This window comes from Rhinolophus sinicus, chromosome 15 (assembly GCF_057876585.1).
Source record: "Rhinolophus sinicus isolate RSI-liver-muscle chromosome 15, RSI-T2T, whole genome shotgun sequence".
NCBI lineage: Eukaryota > Metazoa > Chordata > Mammalia > Chiroptera > Rhinolophidae > Rhinolophus > Rhinolophus sinicus.
Genome location: NC_142515.1, coordinates 7,224,848 through 7,240,043, shown reverse-complemented (window position 1 = coordinate 7,240,043; position 15,196 = coordinate 7,224,848).

Here is a 15,196-nt window from a genome sequence, read left to right as displayed (position 1 = left end):
TATATAAGTGTATATATATGTATATATATAATAGTTGATATACAATATTGTTCTACTTCAGCTGCGGTTGTACAGCACAATGGTCAGGCATCTACACAGTCTATGACGTGATCCCCCTGATAAGTCCAGTGCCCATCTGGCACCTGACATGACCTTTACAACATTGTTGGTTATATTCCCCGTACTATATTTCATATCCCCATGGCTATATTATGTCTACTAATTTGCACTTTTAAAAGTCAGCTGGATGATACGACTCCTTTTCAACAATTTCTCTCGAACTGTGCTGACCAATATGATAGGCACTAGGTACACGTGGCTATTTAAACTTAAACTAATTAAAATTAAAAATGCAAATCCTCAGTTGTACCAGCCATGTTTCAAGTGCTCATTAGCCATGTTTGGCTTGTGGCTGCCATATTGGGCAGCGCAGATATGGAGCATTTCCCTTACCACAGAAAATTCCGTAAGTCTGCACTGTTCTAAAAGATGCAACAGCTGCTTCCTCTAGGAACAGGTGCTGCCCAGAGCACCTGACTAGGCAGACCTGCTTTCCAAGAGGACTTGGCTTTGAAACAGTATGGCAAGGCTAATTTTTCCCCCTCCTTTCTCTTTTCCCCATTCAAGCAGGCTCTAGGCTCCTCACCTTTCATAAAGCTGGTTGCAGCACTTCCTGACTTTTGTCCCTGTTTTCAATGGAAAGTGAAGGAAAGGGGAACCTAAATAAGGCTTGAGGAGAGATGCATTTGCCCCAAATGAAAGAGCGATTTCCCAGGTTGGGAGAAGAGAGAAAGGGGGGCTTTCATGCCCCACATGTAGCCTAGACTAGCATCCTGGGGACGTGTGCCAGGGGAAAAGGCGTAGGGGACACCAGGAGGCTGGGTCCTGCGCAGAGCCCGCTGGCTTTGCAGAAGATGCTGAACCCCAAGCATGACCCAGACAAAGCAGCAAAGTCAACCCAGAAGCGCCTGGGCCAGAAGAACAGATCTCTCTCCCGTAGACGTAGGCGGTGCAAACAGGATGGAGCCTCCCAGAGTGCCCTTGGCACTGCATAGGACCCCAGAACCCAGACAGAACTCCTGGGGAAAAGAGCCCTGACAAAGTTGGACTGGACACCCCATCCAACAGTTAGGGTGGGGCTCAGAGTGACATCATGCCGTTTGATGGTATGGAGGGTGTGGGATGTGCATTCTCCCCTGTGCAGAACTGGAGCTAGAGTCCAGAGGTGCTCAATGATCAGGGGACTGGACGTCTCAGTTTTCCCGGGCAGTCACAGTTTACGCCTGTTGGCTCTGAATAATGATTACTAGAGTCATCTTCCACTTTCAAAAGGGCCTTCCAATTTGGGCAATAAATTATCAGGTCACCATACATAAGTACGTCATATTCTAAGTTCAGAAAACCACCAGGAGTAGGACCAGCTATGTCCCCACAGGCCCCACAGGCCTCAGAGAAGCACCAGTTCAGTCAACCCCAGCCGCCAGAGTGGAGAAGAAAATGTTTTTCTTCCCAAAGGCCAACAAGGTTGAGGATTCTGCAAGGAAGGCAGCCTGGCATATTGTTTCCAGTTGGACACCCTACTTAGCCAGTGGACGGTTGATTTTTCCCACAAGAGCAGGAGAAAAGGAGACCTAGGAAACAATGGCGTGATGGGGAAACCCCTAGAGAGGGGGCCAGAACTACCCCATCTGGAGCTCCTGGTTCCAAAAAGTTAAGGAAGATGGGTCGTATGTGAGCCTACAGGCCTGAGAGTTGACATACGTGGTAGATGAGATTGTGTTATATGATCTTCCTGTAACCTTTTATCTGGAGGACCAAGAGGTATGCACGGGAGAGGAGTGCCAAGATCCAGCAGGAAAACGTAGCCACTCCTGTAAGACACCTGTGGTAGTGGGACTTGCTGTAGGCAACCCCCATTCGGAAGGTGCACGTAGGGGAGGGGCTAGAGCAACAAAATCAAGGGCGGGCAGCACCTTGCCCAGCCACATAAGGAGGCAGATGTTGCTTCGCTCTCCTTTCTCCCTCCCTAACCCCACAACCAACCCCAAAACCAGAGGCAGAAAGCAGAAGTCAGGAGAGCCCTGTACTCTCTCACTTCCAATACACACACACACACACACACACACACACACACACACACACACACCCAACCTGCAAGAGTCACAGACAGGCAAGGCCCGTGCTGGGGTTCAGGGCACAGGAGCTTCAAAGTGGACTTGAGGCTGCAGTTTTTCAACGAACAGAGCTAAGTCTTCAGAACTGAACTGAGCCTGTTGAATGAACCAAAAGTGACTACGAAGCCATCAGACTGAGCCGAGATCTGTTATTGCTAAGAGAGCTACCACGTAGCAGGAGACAGGGCTTGGGTGGAGGATAATTGGGGATGATTATTAGAAACCATCCCCAAACACTGAGACTCAATAAGCTTGTCCCAATCAAAACCAAAGAAATGCACTATTTCCTCCTTGCTCACCTGTGCTGGTAGATGGAGGTCCACACCTGCCACCCTGTTATTGGGCCACCTCCTGGGACCTTCAGCTGCCAGAAGGCACCTAATCCTTGCATACCTGACTGTGTCCTCTCTCTGCTCTGAGGGGCTACCTACCTACCTACCTACCTACCTACCTACCTTCAAAGGAGGCCCCTAAAGCAAACAAGCCCAAGATAACCTGAAAGGTCTTCTGAAAAATCTCATAGTTGTCATTGTCAAACTGCTTGGGACACTAGGGACTTTTCAGCTACCCCCTTATTCACATGAAGGGAACCTGAGCCCAGAGAGGCGAAGACCCTTGCTCCCGTGATCATGCAGCCAAGAGCCTGGGCTTTGCAATCAGATAGCCCAGATTTGGCTGTCCAGCCCCCCCACCCCCCCACCCCACACTTAATTTTACAAGCTGCAGTGGGTTGGTTATTGTTTTTCCTTACCTATAAAATGGGCATGATGATAAGACTATTATAAAGTCTACCTGGAAGGCTTGCTGTGAGAAGTAACGTGTACAATGCGTGCAAACCCCCAGCACAGTACCAGGCACATAGTAAGCCACTCAGTAAATGTTAGCTCATCACCAGCTGGGACCACAAGCTGGGTCTCCTGCTTCCTTGTGCAGTGTTCTTATTTCATAAAGTCAAACCAATTGCTAATGAGTAGGTCAGAGCGTAAAGTTAAAAAACTTCTTGCAGAACCACGTTTTCTCATATCATAGCATCTCCCTTCTTCAAGGGCAAAACCCTGACCTGCTTGGGTAGAGGTTGGCCGTCAAGGTCACTGCCACATCTGGCTATGCAGCCAGCAGAAGGTTCAGAGCCTGTCCCGGCACTGTGGCCACGCACTCCGGGATGATCTGAATGATATTTGGGTCAATCAATTCAGAGAGAATGATTCTTGCCACAGTGCTGTGTATGTCCAGACACGAGGAACAGGGTCCCCGATTGATTTTTGTGGACTGGCTTCATTTTCTCAGAAAGCTTTCCGATCAAACACTGGCCGGAGCGAGGGTGCTGATAGGAGGTGGCATATTTCCATCTACTTTTGCCCAGGAATGTCTGGCTGTCACTGCGCTCTGTTGAATGAAATTGAAATCATCAAGCCCTTTGAGGCATTGCAAGGACATTTTTCAAGCAGGACTTTAAATCCGGGGGTGGAAGGGAAGTGGAGACACGGAACATCTGCCTGAAGGAAATAACACACACACACACACACACACACACACACACACGTACACACACACACACACACACACACACACACACACACACACACGCTGTCTTTTCCAGAATAAATTTCTCACAGCAGCACAGTGAGATTCAAGAACCTGGGGTGGGGTGGGGGGTGCTTCCCTGTGCTATGTTTCTACCTCTGTGTGGACTTCACTTACAACAGCCTCAAAATTAAAGTGTAAGAAAGCCTAAATGAATAGTTAAAGGGGTAATTAAAAATAGGCAAATGGCCTTACTTTTCTCCTAAACTGCTTGATTTATGCCTTGTTGTGGGTTTTTTGAGAACACAAAACTATTAATTTATGTGTGCAAAGAAGAGTGAATTAATCCCAAAGAGCCCTGCAGCCTTTAAAGACCTGAAATCATATGTTGAGCGCATTTAAAACTTGCATAGGAAATTAAGGTAGAATAAAGCCCTTTAATTTGAAAAGTGCATCCACGTTGCAATCCCTAGGATATCTGCAGGGTCATTATTCAGAAAGGTTAAGGAGGACTTTACTTTTTTATATTCACTCTGTATTTCCCAGTTCCAGCTCACCATGGTGCATTTCAACTTATAAAGGGAAGGAGATAACAAAAGGGGGAGGGGAGCTTTTTATTCACTTTCCACTTAATTTCCTTGCCGCCACGCCAGTCCCAGCTTAATGAATGTAATTGCTACCTTTGATGAAAATACTATTATCAAGATCACACATTACATTGGAAAACAGTTTTTCTTTAAACACAGCGACTGCAGTCTCTAATTATGCATGTAACAAGTGTCTCCCGAACAAAAGACCATGTTGTCTACAATTGCTAGGAATTGGAGCAAGGCAAATTCGAACAAAGGACAGATTAGATTCGCTCCCCGCTCCACAAAGCCCAGCTCTCTGATTAATTTCCTGCAAAAACTAAAACAATTCTCTTAAAAGGCGCTCGCCCCCTTCTCCAGAATGATCCATATGCCATTTGGGTCTTTCTATAGGATGATAATGGCCCCTGATTTGAACTCGTGTTAGAAAATAAGAAAGGGCTTTTATGAACTTCCTCTTTCATATGCAAATGAGCAGCACGAAATCTTGAGGGATAATGAGCCCCCCCAAAAGTGACTTTTCAGGGGCTATCAAAGAGCTCACTGGTAGAGGAAAGTCTGCATTGAGCGTGTTGGACCCAATTATTTTATTAGTTTCAAGAAATGAGGCATCTTTGAGAAAATACTTCCCACGCCTGTTGAGACAGTGACACCAGCTTTTCTGTAGTTGCCTTTTCTAAAAGATAGTTTCTTGACTTACGCATAGAATTTTCAAAATGGATTCATGATTAAACATGAAAGTACACATGTTAGTTTAGGAGACCCTGGATTTTCACTGCACTTTGCTATTAATTTTGAAGCCTGCATTTGCCAAGTTATTTCTTTGCTTATCAAAGGTGGGAGATGGGCTAGATGACCCTGTAACACCTCAGTTCTGCTCCCCCAGCATTATTTAAATTCAGAAGGAAAAAGCAAGTTAGTTTCCATTACAATGTTAGTTATGCATAAAAGGTGTGGAGTCTGACTGCCTGGGTTCAAATCTCAACTCACAGTTGACCATTTGTGTGACATGGAAAAAAGTCTTCTTTCTAAGTCTTTGTTTCCTCAACTGCAAAGTGGAGGTAACACTAAAAGGGTAGTGAGAATTAAATACTACTTGTGATGTGTTTGCAACGATACCTGTACCTGGCACATAGTAAGCACTCAACAAACTCTACTTGTTAGTACTAATATTTAAGACCTGGAAGACACTGGTATGTAAAGAAATGGGTTTCCCAAAGTACTGCTCACCACCTACTTGTGAGTCCTTGTGAGTCCTTCAGCCTGTTGTCCCCAGGGAACGTGGCACAGGAAGTGTCATCTCAGATTGAGTCTCGCATCCAGGGATGAGAAGGCTGCCTGAACCCAGTTAAGAAGATTATGGTTAATATCTGGAGCTCTTTTTTGTTTTTTTCTTTTCCCTTCCCTGCTCCGACCACTCCCCGCCCCTACCCCACCCCCAACTCCGAGGAGTAAAGCCCTTGTTCTCAATCTAGCTGTAGAGGGTGCAGCTCACGGGCCCACGTGGGAATCCAACCGGCAACCGCGGTCTTACTAGGAGCGCTCCAACCACCTGAGCCACCCGGCTGCCACAGTCTGGAGCTCTTTTTGATCGAGCTCTACTGTGTTAAACTTGGCCTGATCCTTTTCAGTGGCTCATGTCCCCTGTCAGAATGAGTCTCGGATATGGTCCAGGAACCCGCGGAGACAGCACTGAGGAAGCATGTTGCCTGCATTGCTCCTTGTCAAAAGGAAGACCTGATACGAAACAGGAGAACCACCGCTCGGAGGTCCTCATTATGTTGTGATTCGGTATCTGAGTTCCCTGGTCACGTAGCTTCCTTAGGGCAGAGAAACTCAGCGTAACACTATTCACTAAAGAACTGACCATCTATACAAGTAGTGCCCACCCTCGTGTCCCCTTCTGCTAAGCTCTCGTGGCCATCTCTGCTCACCTATGCAAAACCCATATAAATCAATCGCAAAGTATAAACGGATTGCAAAGTGAAACAAATTGTGCCAAAGTTGCAGGATTTCATGTAGTCGTGAAAATGATGCTGGAGAAGAATTCGAAATCTATGCAAAGCAGGTGACAGATGAGGGTCTGTCTGTTCTTGATTTGAAGGGGAAAAAATGGGCTGGGGTGATGACACAGCAAATTCTCAGAAGAGAATGATTTGAGTGCCATAGATTAAAATACGCCCTTGTGAAAATACATGAAGCCTTTGGGTAATTTTGCAAAAATGACATTGTATAAGACCATGCTGTAAAATCAACTACAAAGAATGGCCTACAGAGTAAGCTATCAGACAATTCTGTGCTGAAAAACTTACGCCCCCAAATCAACATTTGAGCCATTCTTGGCTCAGTCTAAGATGACAGATGCAATTCTAGCCTTAACTTAAAAAACAAGATAATTTTATTTTAATAAATTATAACACAAATTTTAAGTTTTAAGACACATTTAAGTTTTAAGACAAATTCCACATCAAGCCTTTTTTGTTTTCACTGTTTACTAAGAAAGGAGGTCCCTGTTTTTAAAAGATCTGTTTAAAGTGGGATTTCTCCAGCAGTACTTTTCCTAGGATGATAATGCTATGGACCCGTGTATGCTGGGTGATATCTTGGAATCCCCAGCACATTCTTATTTTAGGGGCTCAGAGCTGCAGAGCTCCATCACTGTGGTGTCTGGTAGGGAGAGCTTTTCCAATTTTCACCTCCCCACAGCAAAGGATGGTGTAAATCTCTGGTCAGAAAGAAGGGGGACCAGGAGAACTGGACTCAAGTCCAAAGCACTGGGGCTGCAAAGCTTGGATATGAGGGGTTGAATGGCAGCCAAGGATGCAGCCCCAGCTTTGGCCTCAGACACATCACAAAACCAGAAAACAGAGCTCTGCAAATACCAGGTAGCATTCTTGCCCCACCCTCACGCACCACCCCATGAGCAATAGAGAGGGGCCACCACAGGGCTGAGTCAGCAGAGTCCAGAAATACCCATTCACACAGCAATTCTGTTCTCTTCCAGGAGCCTGCCTGATGGCCCTCAAAGCAGCCCACCTGTCCCTTGGTCCTGGCCACAGCCCTGAAATGGAGTCCAGTGAGCACAGAGGCAGAGGTGGAGGGCTGGGACTGGCCCAAGGGCACCAGTGGGTAGCAGGACACAGGACGGTGTGAGCGCAGGTGGGGGCCTCCCTTGAAGACCCACACATCCATCACTTGTCTGTCTGCAACTCTGGAAATTGGCTGGAGCGATTGCTCTGAGGAGCTCAAAAGGGGACGGCGTTAAAGACAAGTGAGCTTTGAGGCCGTCTCTGAGTCTTGATGGCAGCGCAAATGACCAGCCATTTCCTGGTCCACTGGTTAGCGGAATTAGCATACTGTGAGTGGGAACAGCCTCCATCTGTCTTCGTGTCCCTCATTACCAGCGGCAAGGTGGAATCCGCACCTAACCTTTGAGTCCATGAAGGGTAATGCCCCACACTCCTGAGAAGACATGCTCTCCCAGGATGGCCATGTGGTGGGACCCTGGAACAGTCTCAGCAGGCCATCTAGGCCACAGCTGCGGAGACAGGTGGCGTGTAGTGAGAGCTGGGGGTGAAGGTGGACCCCAAGAGGAGAAAGACGTGAGGAAGGATTCTGGGCTTGGAGTCGGAAGGCCTGGCCTCTCCACTGGCTCAGGGCACCGGCTGAGGGTGTTTGTCCTTCCGGCCTCGTCAGTACATCAGTGTTGTCCTGGCACACTAGAGGTGCTCTAGGCCCCGGCTCCAGGGCTGCCCTTTCAGGAAACCTTTCCCAACCAGTCCTCACCTTCCCCCCAGCCCAGGGGACCAGCCACTGTCCCACCCCCAGGCTCCTACAGTCTGTCGCTCCCACGCCCTTAGTTGAACACTTGGCCCAAGGAGCCTGCACGGCCAAATCTTCTCAGTCTCAGCAGCCTCACTCAGCAGGAGCAACGGGCCTGGCTGCCTCCCAGTGTTTGCTTTTGCCCACCTGCAGCCAGTGGGTTAGTGGACAGAGCCCCCAGAGGACGGAAAGGGAGGCGAGGCTGGGAGAGAGATCCTGCCTGTGACCCCGTTACAGGGTCCCCGGGATGCCCGGCGTCTGTCAGGGGCTCTTCTTAAGCTCACTTGCTCCCGAGAGCTGCAGCCTATATCCTATAAGGTGGCTGGTGTTGGGTGGCCACCAAGCTGAGCTGCCCTGGAGGGCTGGGGTCTGTGCATAAGGAGACTTGACCACTGCTGGGGGGGGGGGGCCCAAACAATTGGTTGCAAGGTGTTATTTATCATTTGGGTATAATGTCTGTTTCCGGTTGCACAGGAAGGCTCTGCATGGGCCAGGAAGGCTAGGGGACTGGGCTCCAGCGAGCTGGACTGGATCAGCCTATGGGCTATGACCTTGGCTAAGTTCTTTGCCCTCTTTGGGGCTTGGTTTATCCTTCCGTCAAATGGGTGTCTGAACAAGTCATGGCTGAGAAACCTTCCAGCCTTGACCTGGAGGACGTCAAAAATGCCAGAGGGGGCTATAGAGAGTGTGCCAGCTCAGGGGCCTTCCAGCCTTGCTTCGCAGTATGTCGAGTTACGGGCTGAGGAAGCTGGGTCATGCGGCTCAGAGGCCCAGATGCGTGCTTCTCCTGCCAGAGCAGACTCAGGACATAACCGTGGTGGAACCAGAGGCAGGGAAATGTCATCTGGCCCCTAGGAAGTGCTCTGTCCACCCTGCGGGGACCCTGAAGCCTCCCTCATTCTGACCTGCTCCCCTGGAGAGGAGAGGAGAGGAGAGGAGAGGAGAGGAGAGGAGAGGAGAGGAGAGGAGAGGAGAGGAGAGGAGAGGAGAGGAGAGGAGAGGAGAGGAGAGGCCACGGCTGGGGCCCTAGGCACCGAGTGGGGCAGCTTCATCTGCTTATCCATCCAGTCACAGAGGCAATCTCACCTCACATGCTTAGTGAGCTCCTATTAGTCCCTCAAGACTGCACTCTGTTGTTGGGCCGCCCTCTCCGTCTCCTCTCCCCACCCCATCAAGAAGATTGAGGCCTTCCTCTTTCATGCCTGCACTGCCCTCCCTATGCTGCCACCTGGAAGCCTTCCTCAATGGGCAGTGAGTCTCTAAGTCTGTGGAAGGTGGGGCCCTTTGTTCCCCAGTACATGGCGTAGCAGGTGCTTACCCAAAATTTGATGAATGAATGAAGGGAAGAAGTGAAACAAGCAGGTGTATGGGATGCAGACATTCCAGAAGGAGGGGCAGTGTGGCAAAGGCCAGAGGTGGGAAGCAGCTCAGGACGTAACCAGGATGGACAAGTACAGGGGAGGGCAGGACCCCACACCCCTTTTTTATTGCTCACCTCACTGGTACTTGAATATCTGCCTCAAAATCCATATTATGCACTAGATTGTGAGTCCCATGTTCCCATCTGACTGTGTCCACAGGGCTTTGCCTGAGACTGAGCACTAAGTGTCTAAATAGGTGCTCATTAAATAAATTGATTAGATAAGGTGGGAGGTTGGGCAGAGAGACAGTCCAGTGCTTCTGTGGCAACTCCACAGGCACCAAATAGAAACGCAGGTCCGTTATACCGTTGGCATACAAAATGTGGGATGCCCAGTTAAATTTGAGTTGCAGTAAACAATGAACAATTTAAAAATATAAGTATGTCCCAGATATTGCATGAGACATATTTATACTAAGCCAATTATTTGTTGCTTATCTGAAATTCAAATTAAACTGGTGTTTTGGGACTTTCTGTCTGTTTATTTGCTTGGGTTGTTGGGAGGGGCGGGTTGTATCTTCTTTTGTTTGTTATTTTGTTTTTTGCTAGTCTGGCAGCCTAGCCTTCCTTCTTTCCTCCTTGTCATCCTTATCTCTGGCTTTTGTCTTCAGGATGACTTCACAGTCACAAGGTGGCTGCTGGAGCTCCAGCCTTCAGGTATATGATTTAGGAAAGCAGAAGGATAAAGGGAGGAAGACCAAAAGGACACCCATCTCCCATCCAAGTCAACCTCTTTTAAAGAAATTTCTTATCTTAACTATGGGCTGGTTCTTTGATAATAACAAGGAACCATTGTTTATCTTGTTAGGGGTGATCGGTGTTGTGGTTATATAAGAAAAGTCTTTTTTTTTTTTTTTTTGGCGATGCATCTTAAAATGTTTAGATGTAAAATGCTGCCGTGTCTACATTTTCAATTACTTTGGAAAACAAAAGAAAGAAATAAGTCAAAATGTTAACGACTATTAAATCTGGGTGGTGGATTTATATACGTGGGTGTTCATTTCCCTAGTCTCTCTACCTTTCTTTATGCTTGAAAATTTTTATAACAATAAGATTGTTTTTTTTAAAGGCGAGGTTTCCCATATTCCGACAACTTTTGCTTTCTCGTTGGCCAGTCCTTGCAGAAATAGAGGATGGGAAACGGAGTCTTTCAGCCGGGCATACTGATGCCTGGATGTGATCCAGGTTCTGTTCATGAGGAAGAAGGGGAGAACGGACACCAGGCAGGAACCACGGCCTCTGCCCAGGGCACAGGCTCCCTCTGTGCAGCACACAGAGGTGGGGGCCACAGAGCTCGGAGCTCTGCTGTGCTTCCCTGCTGGGGTCAGCCTGTCCTGGTCGCCTTCAGCCTTCTGATGGGATTTGTACGCTTAGAACTGCCCCTACATCACAGCCAACCCCTCACCCCAGGGCGGATATTGAGAGGAGCCCTGCTGCGCCCCAAATCTGCATTGTGCACCTTGCTCACCCTGAGGAGTGCTTAACCCCCTGGGTACTTGCTTCTTTTCTCCATCACTGAGAGGGACTTATATTTCGCAGGTCGCTGGGCTGGTCCCCACACAGGTGTATCAAGCTCCTCTGGAAGAAAGATTCTTGAACAGAGAATTCTGAGCTGTTGTCCCAGGTAAGATGATCGGGCAATGTGCCTGGCTTTCTGCCTCAGTGTCCCCAGCTGTCAACTAACCAGGAAGTACCAGTACCTAGTGTGGTGCTCGGTGTGTAACCCAAAACCTTGAAGCCATGGATAAATACATGCTTTGTTACACTCCGTGAGCTTGGCACATAGTAGGTATGCTGTGAAAATTTGGGGTGGGAGCTTGAGAGGTACTCTGGTCCATCAACTAATGAATAGATAAACAAAACATGGTGTGTCAACACAATGGAATACTATGCAGCCATTAAAAGGAACAGATCACTGACACCTGCTATAACATGAACAAACCTTAGAAACATCATGCTGAGTGAAAGAAGCCATCACGAAGGACCACGTGTTGCTTGACTCCATTTCCAAGAAATACACAGAGTGGGCAAATGTACAGAGACAGAAAGTAGGTTAGTGGTTGCCCCGGGGCGGGGGAGAGGAAATGGGGAATGGCTGCTAATGGGTACAGGGTTTCTATCTGGGCTGATAAAAATGTTCTGAAATTGACTGTGATGATAGTGGCACGCATCAGCGAAATTACTAAACCCCATTGAGTTGTACACTTTACATGGGTGAACTGTATGATACAAGAATCATCTCTCAATAAAGCTGTTTAAAAAGTTTTTTTAAAATGGCACTCTGAAAATGGGGGTATTTTTAACAACGGCAACAATATGTGGACGCTGGCTAGGACTCAGCGCCTTGTGGATGCCCAGGAAGCCCTCAGCCGCCACCAACCTGGGAAACTCCCAGCATCACGGGCATTCCAGAAGCTGGGTCCAGCTGGCACGGGCTGGGAGGGAGCCCTGCCTGGGTGAATGGCTGAGTTAATGCGCCTGCACTTACATATATTGATCGTTTACCTCCCTCTGTTCCCAGCGCTAGATCTATGAGCGAGAAGAAAGGAAAAAGGAGTTCAGGTTTAAACTCTTATCACTAAAGTGAGTCTCCCTCTACATTAAAAAACTGCCCAGACCCTGTGGCAGGAATGGGCTCTGTTCTTGGGGCATAAATTTGTGTGTGTGAAAAAAAGACTTATTGGTGAATTTAGCAGTATTTTTCGTTGAACTGGCAGTTGCTACCCATTACACCAGTATTTATTTGATTCTTAAAGAGTACAAAACCATGGACCACAAATAAAGAAGATGGAGTAATAGTTTGTGGCTGGGCCACTAGCTTTAAACTTGAAATGAAGTGTCCAGTTTTGAGTTACTGTGTCCAACCACCATTTGTACAGTTTGAAAAGTGGGGGCATTTTTCCAGGCTGTCAGTGTGACTGTAGTTCATTGCCATGAATGATATCGCTGAAGGAGCAGTTGTTCTGCTATGAGCACTTCACTCATGACCAGAATATATTAAATGTATTAATCTGTGCCTCCCGGCGTAATTTAGGAAGGCCCTCTATTTGACACATTCCTGTACATCCTTGTTTTATTACTTGTTCCCGCAGGTAACAATGTCTCAAAAGTCTCGCTCCTGAATGAAGTTAAAATTACATGTCACCCCATAGCATATGCAGTTTTGTGGCTTATTTTGCTGTCAAAATTACCACCCTGCAACAACATGAGGCGTTAATGGGGACGTGGCGTGATTTACCTTGCCAGCTCTGGGCCCGATGGCCAGGAGGACACCCCACGTCCAGGTGGCCACGTGCTTAGGGAAGCTGTGGCCGCCTCAGCCCGCGGCTCTGCCTTTAATATCCAAACCGTGTCATCAAACATGGCAGGCCTCTCCCAAGATGAAAATCAACAGTACTTGAGATACTCTGCCAAATAATTATGAAGCTTGTTTTTTAAGTCGCAGGGAAAAAAATGTTGGCATTCCACCAACAGAAGGGGCTTAGCCGGTTTCCCACTCAGGATGGTGACTAAGGTCTGTTAAGAACATGCCCAAGACCCCATATAGATATGTCTAATTTTAAGGTGAATGGGAGCAGCCTTGAATTGTAATTTGCTGCAACATTTTTCTACCCTGCCAAGCGAACCTCTTTGGAATGTTTGTTACATCAGGTAACAAGAGAGGTTCACAGAGGTGGGGTGTGCCTTGTAATGAAATTACTGATTGCCCACATGGGAAGGTAGTGCATGCAGTTTAAAGCCGCCTGGGAGCCGGGACCAGTGACTGCACTTGAACTTTCATGGGTCCTAGGTAGTTTTGCCTTTGTGAGACCCTTCTATATATTATATATTATATAATATTATATATTATTATAATATATTATATAATTATATATATAGTATATATAATTTTAGGTATATAAATATATATTATGTGTTATATACTTTTAAAATTATATCTCATGACTACATTGGTATCAAGACAAAATCTAGGCTGGATTCATTATTATATAGTTTCTACTGTTACATTAATTTTATTTTGCTTCTGATTTTAAAAGAAATGAAAATGAAAACATTTTGTGGGCCCTAGGTGCTGTGCCTGAGCTGAGCTGAGCTGAGCTGAGCTGCAGGATCCAAACTTCAGATCTTTATTCAGGAGTTTCTTTTAAGGCCAGGACAGCCTGGTTGTGGCAGCTCAGCGGAGGGGCTTAGATGACAGGCACCCCACTTTCCCCAGCCTGGCCCGGTTTGCTCCCCATGCCTCCCCCATCCATCTTCACTCCTGGAGAGCATCAGACACATTCCCCTTCACTGGCTGCCTCCCCCTCCCATTTAGTTGTCTTTATTTTAAACAGAAGGTCAGGGCTGCTGCTGCGGGGTTTCCGGTGCATCTGAGAGCTGAGGACAGCTCACGAGTGTGGGAGCAGAGGGTTCCACCGGCAGGCGTGATAATGGGAAAGGGAGTTAATGATGGGCCACCGCTACTGACCCCTGACCCCATCGACCGTGGCCCCTCTTCCCAGCCGAGTTTCTGCGGTCTGGTCAGCTGCAAGGAGTTTAAAGGGCAGCTGTTGTCCTCGGTCAACCAGCCTGCCATTAATAATGTTTTCATTTGTGACAGTGACAAACCCGTGGTACTTGAGGAGAGTTTATTAATGTCAGTCTAGAAACAAGAATTAAATTTTTTTTAAAAATGGGTTGATGCAGATAAACAGACAGATGAATAAAGTGATTGGGGGAAAAAACAATAAATATAAGAATGGATCAGGAGCTTAAAGAGTCCCGCCTAGAAAGCCAGGCCCAGCCCATTCTCCGGCCTCACCCCAAGTTTAGATTTCATGAACTTACTTCAGAACTTGTGGGTTTTGTGAATCCAGGCCCCGGCTAATATTTTGCCATGTAATGTCGGTTCTCTCAGCTGATAAAAAGAATTGCAGCCATTTTTCTGTGTCAAGCCCATAACAGAGCTGGTAAAATTTAAATGTCTCATCTGTCCTCAAGCTTGCATGCCGATGGCCTCCCTGAGAGCTGAGAGCTGGATTCAGGCCTACGAGCAAGCAAGTGACAGTTGGTTCCAGGTTGCCTGGCCCGGCCCTCGTCTCAGGATGGACTGAGCAAAGCAGCCAGGGAGACTGTGCCAGAAATGTGTCCCCTAGACGCCCCGTCCCCTGGCTCAGAGGGCCGCATTCTCTCCTGCAGCCTGTGTGTCCTTAAGGACTGGGCGCAGACCATCCCACTCCATTTCTCAACCAAGTGGCTCATCATATATGGGGTTCTTTAACAATCCTGATGATTTTCAATCAGATACTTAACTCTTTTCAAAGATCTTTTGCATGTGTTTGCTCACTTGGCCCTCACAGGAAGCCCAGGAGGGACTCAGGGCAACTTTCATGATCTCTATTTAGAAGATATTCTGGGCACAGAGAAGTTAGGCTGGTCTGAGGCCCCTTGGGACAATGGAGCCGAACAAGGTCACTGCCTACTAAACATGGTGTGGGGGCAGAGCCCCAGAAAGTAGTTTCCAGGCTCTCGGCCTCACATAGAGAGGTGCTGGCTCAGGTAGTAAATGGCCATCAACTGTGATTGCATGGCCATCAGCTGTGGCTAGTTGGCCGTCAGCTGTAACCAGTGAGCCATTGGCCACTAATATAACTGCCATGGCTACGCTAGCAGCAAATGGGGGCTAG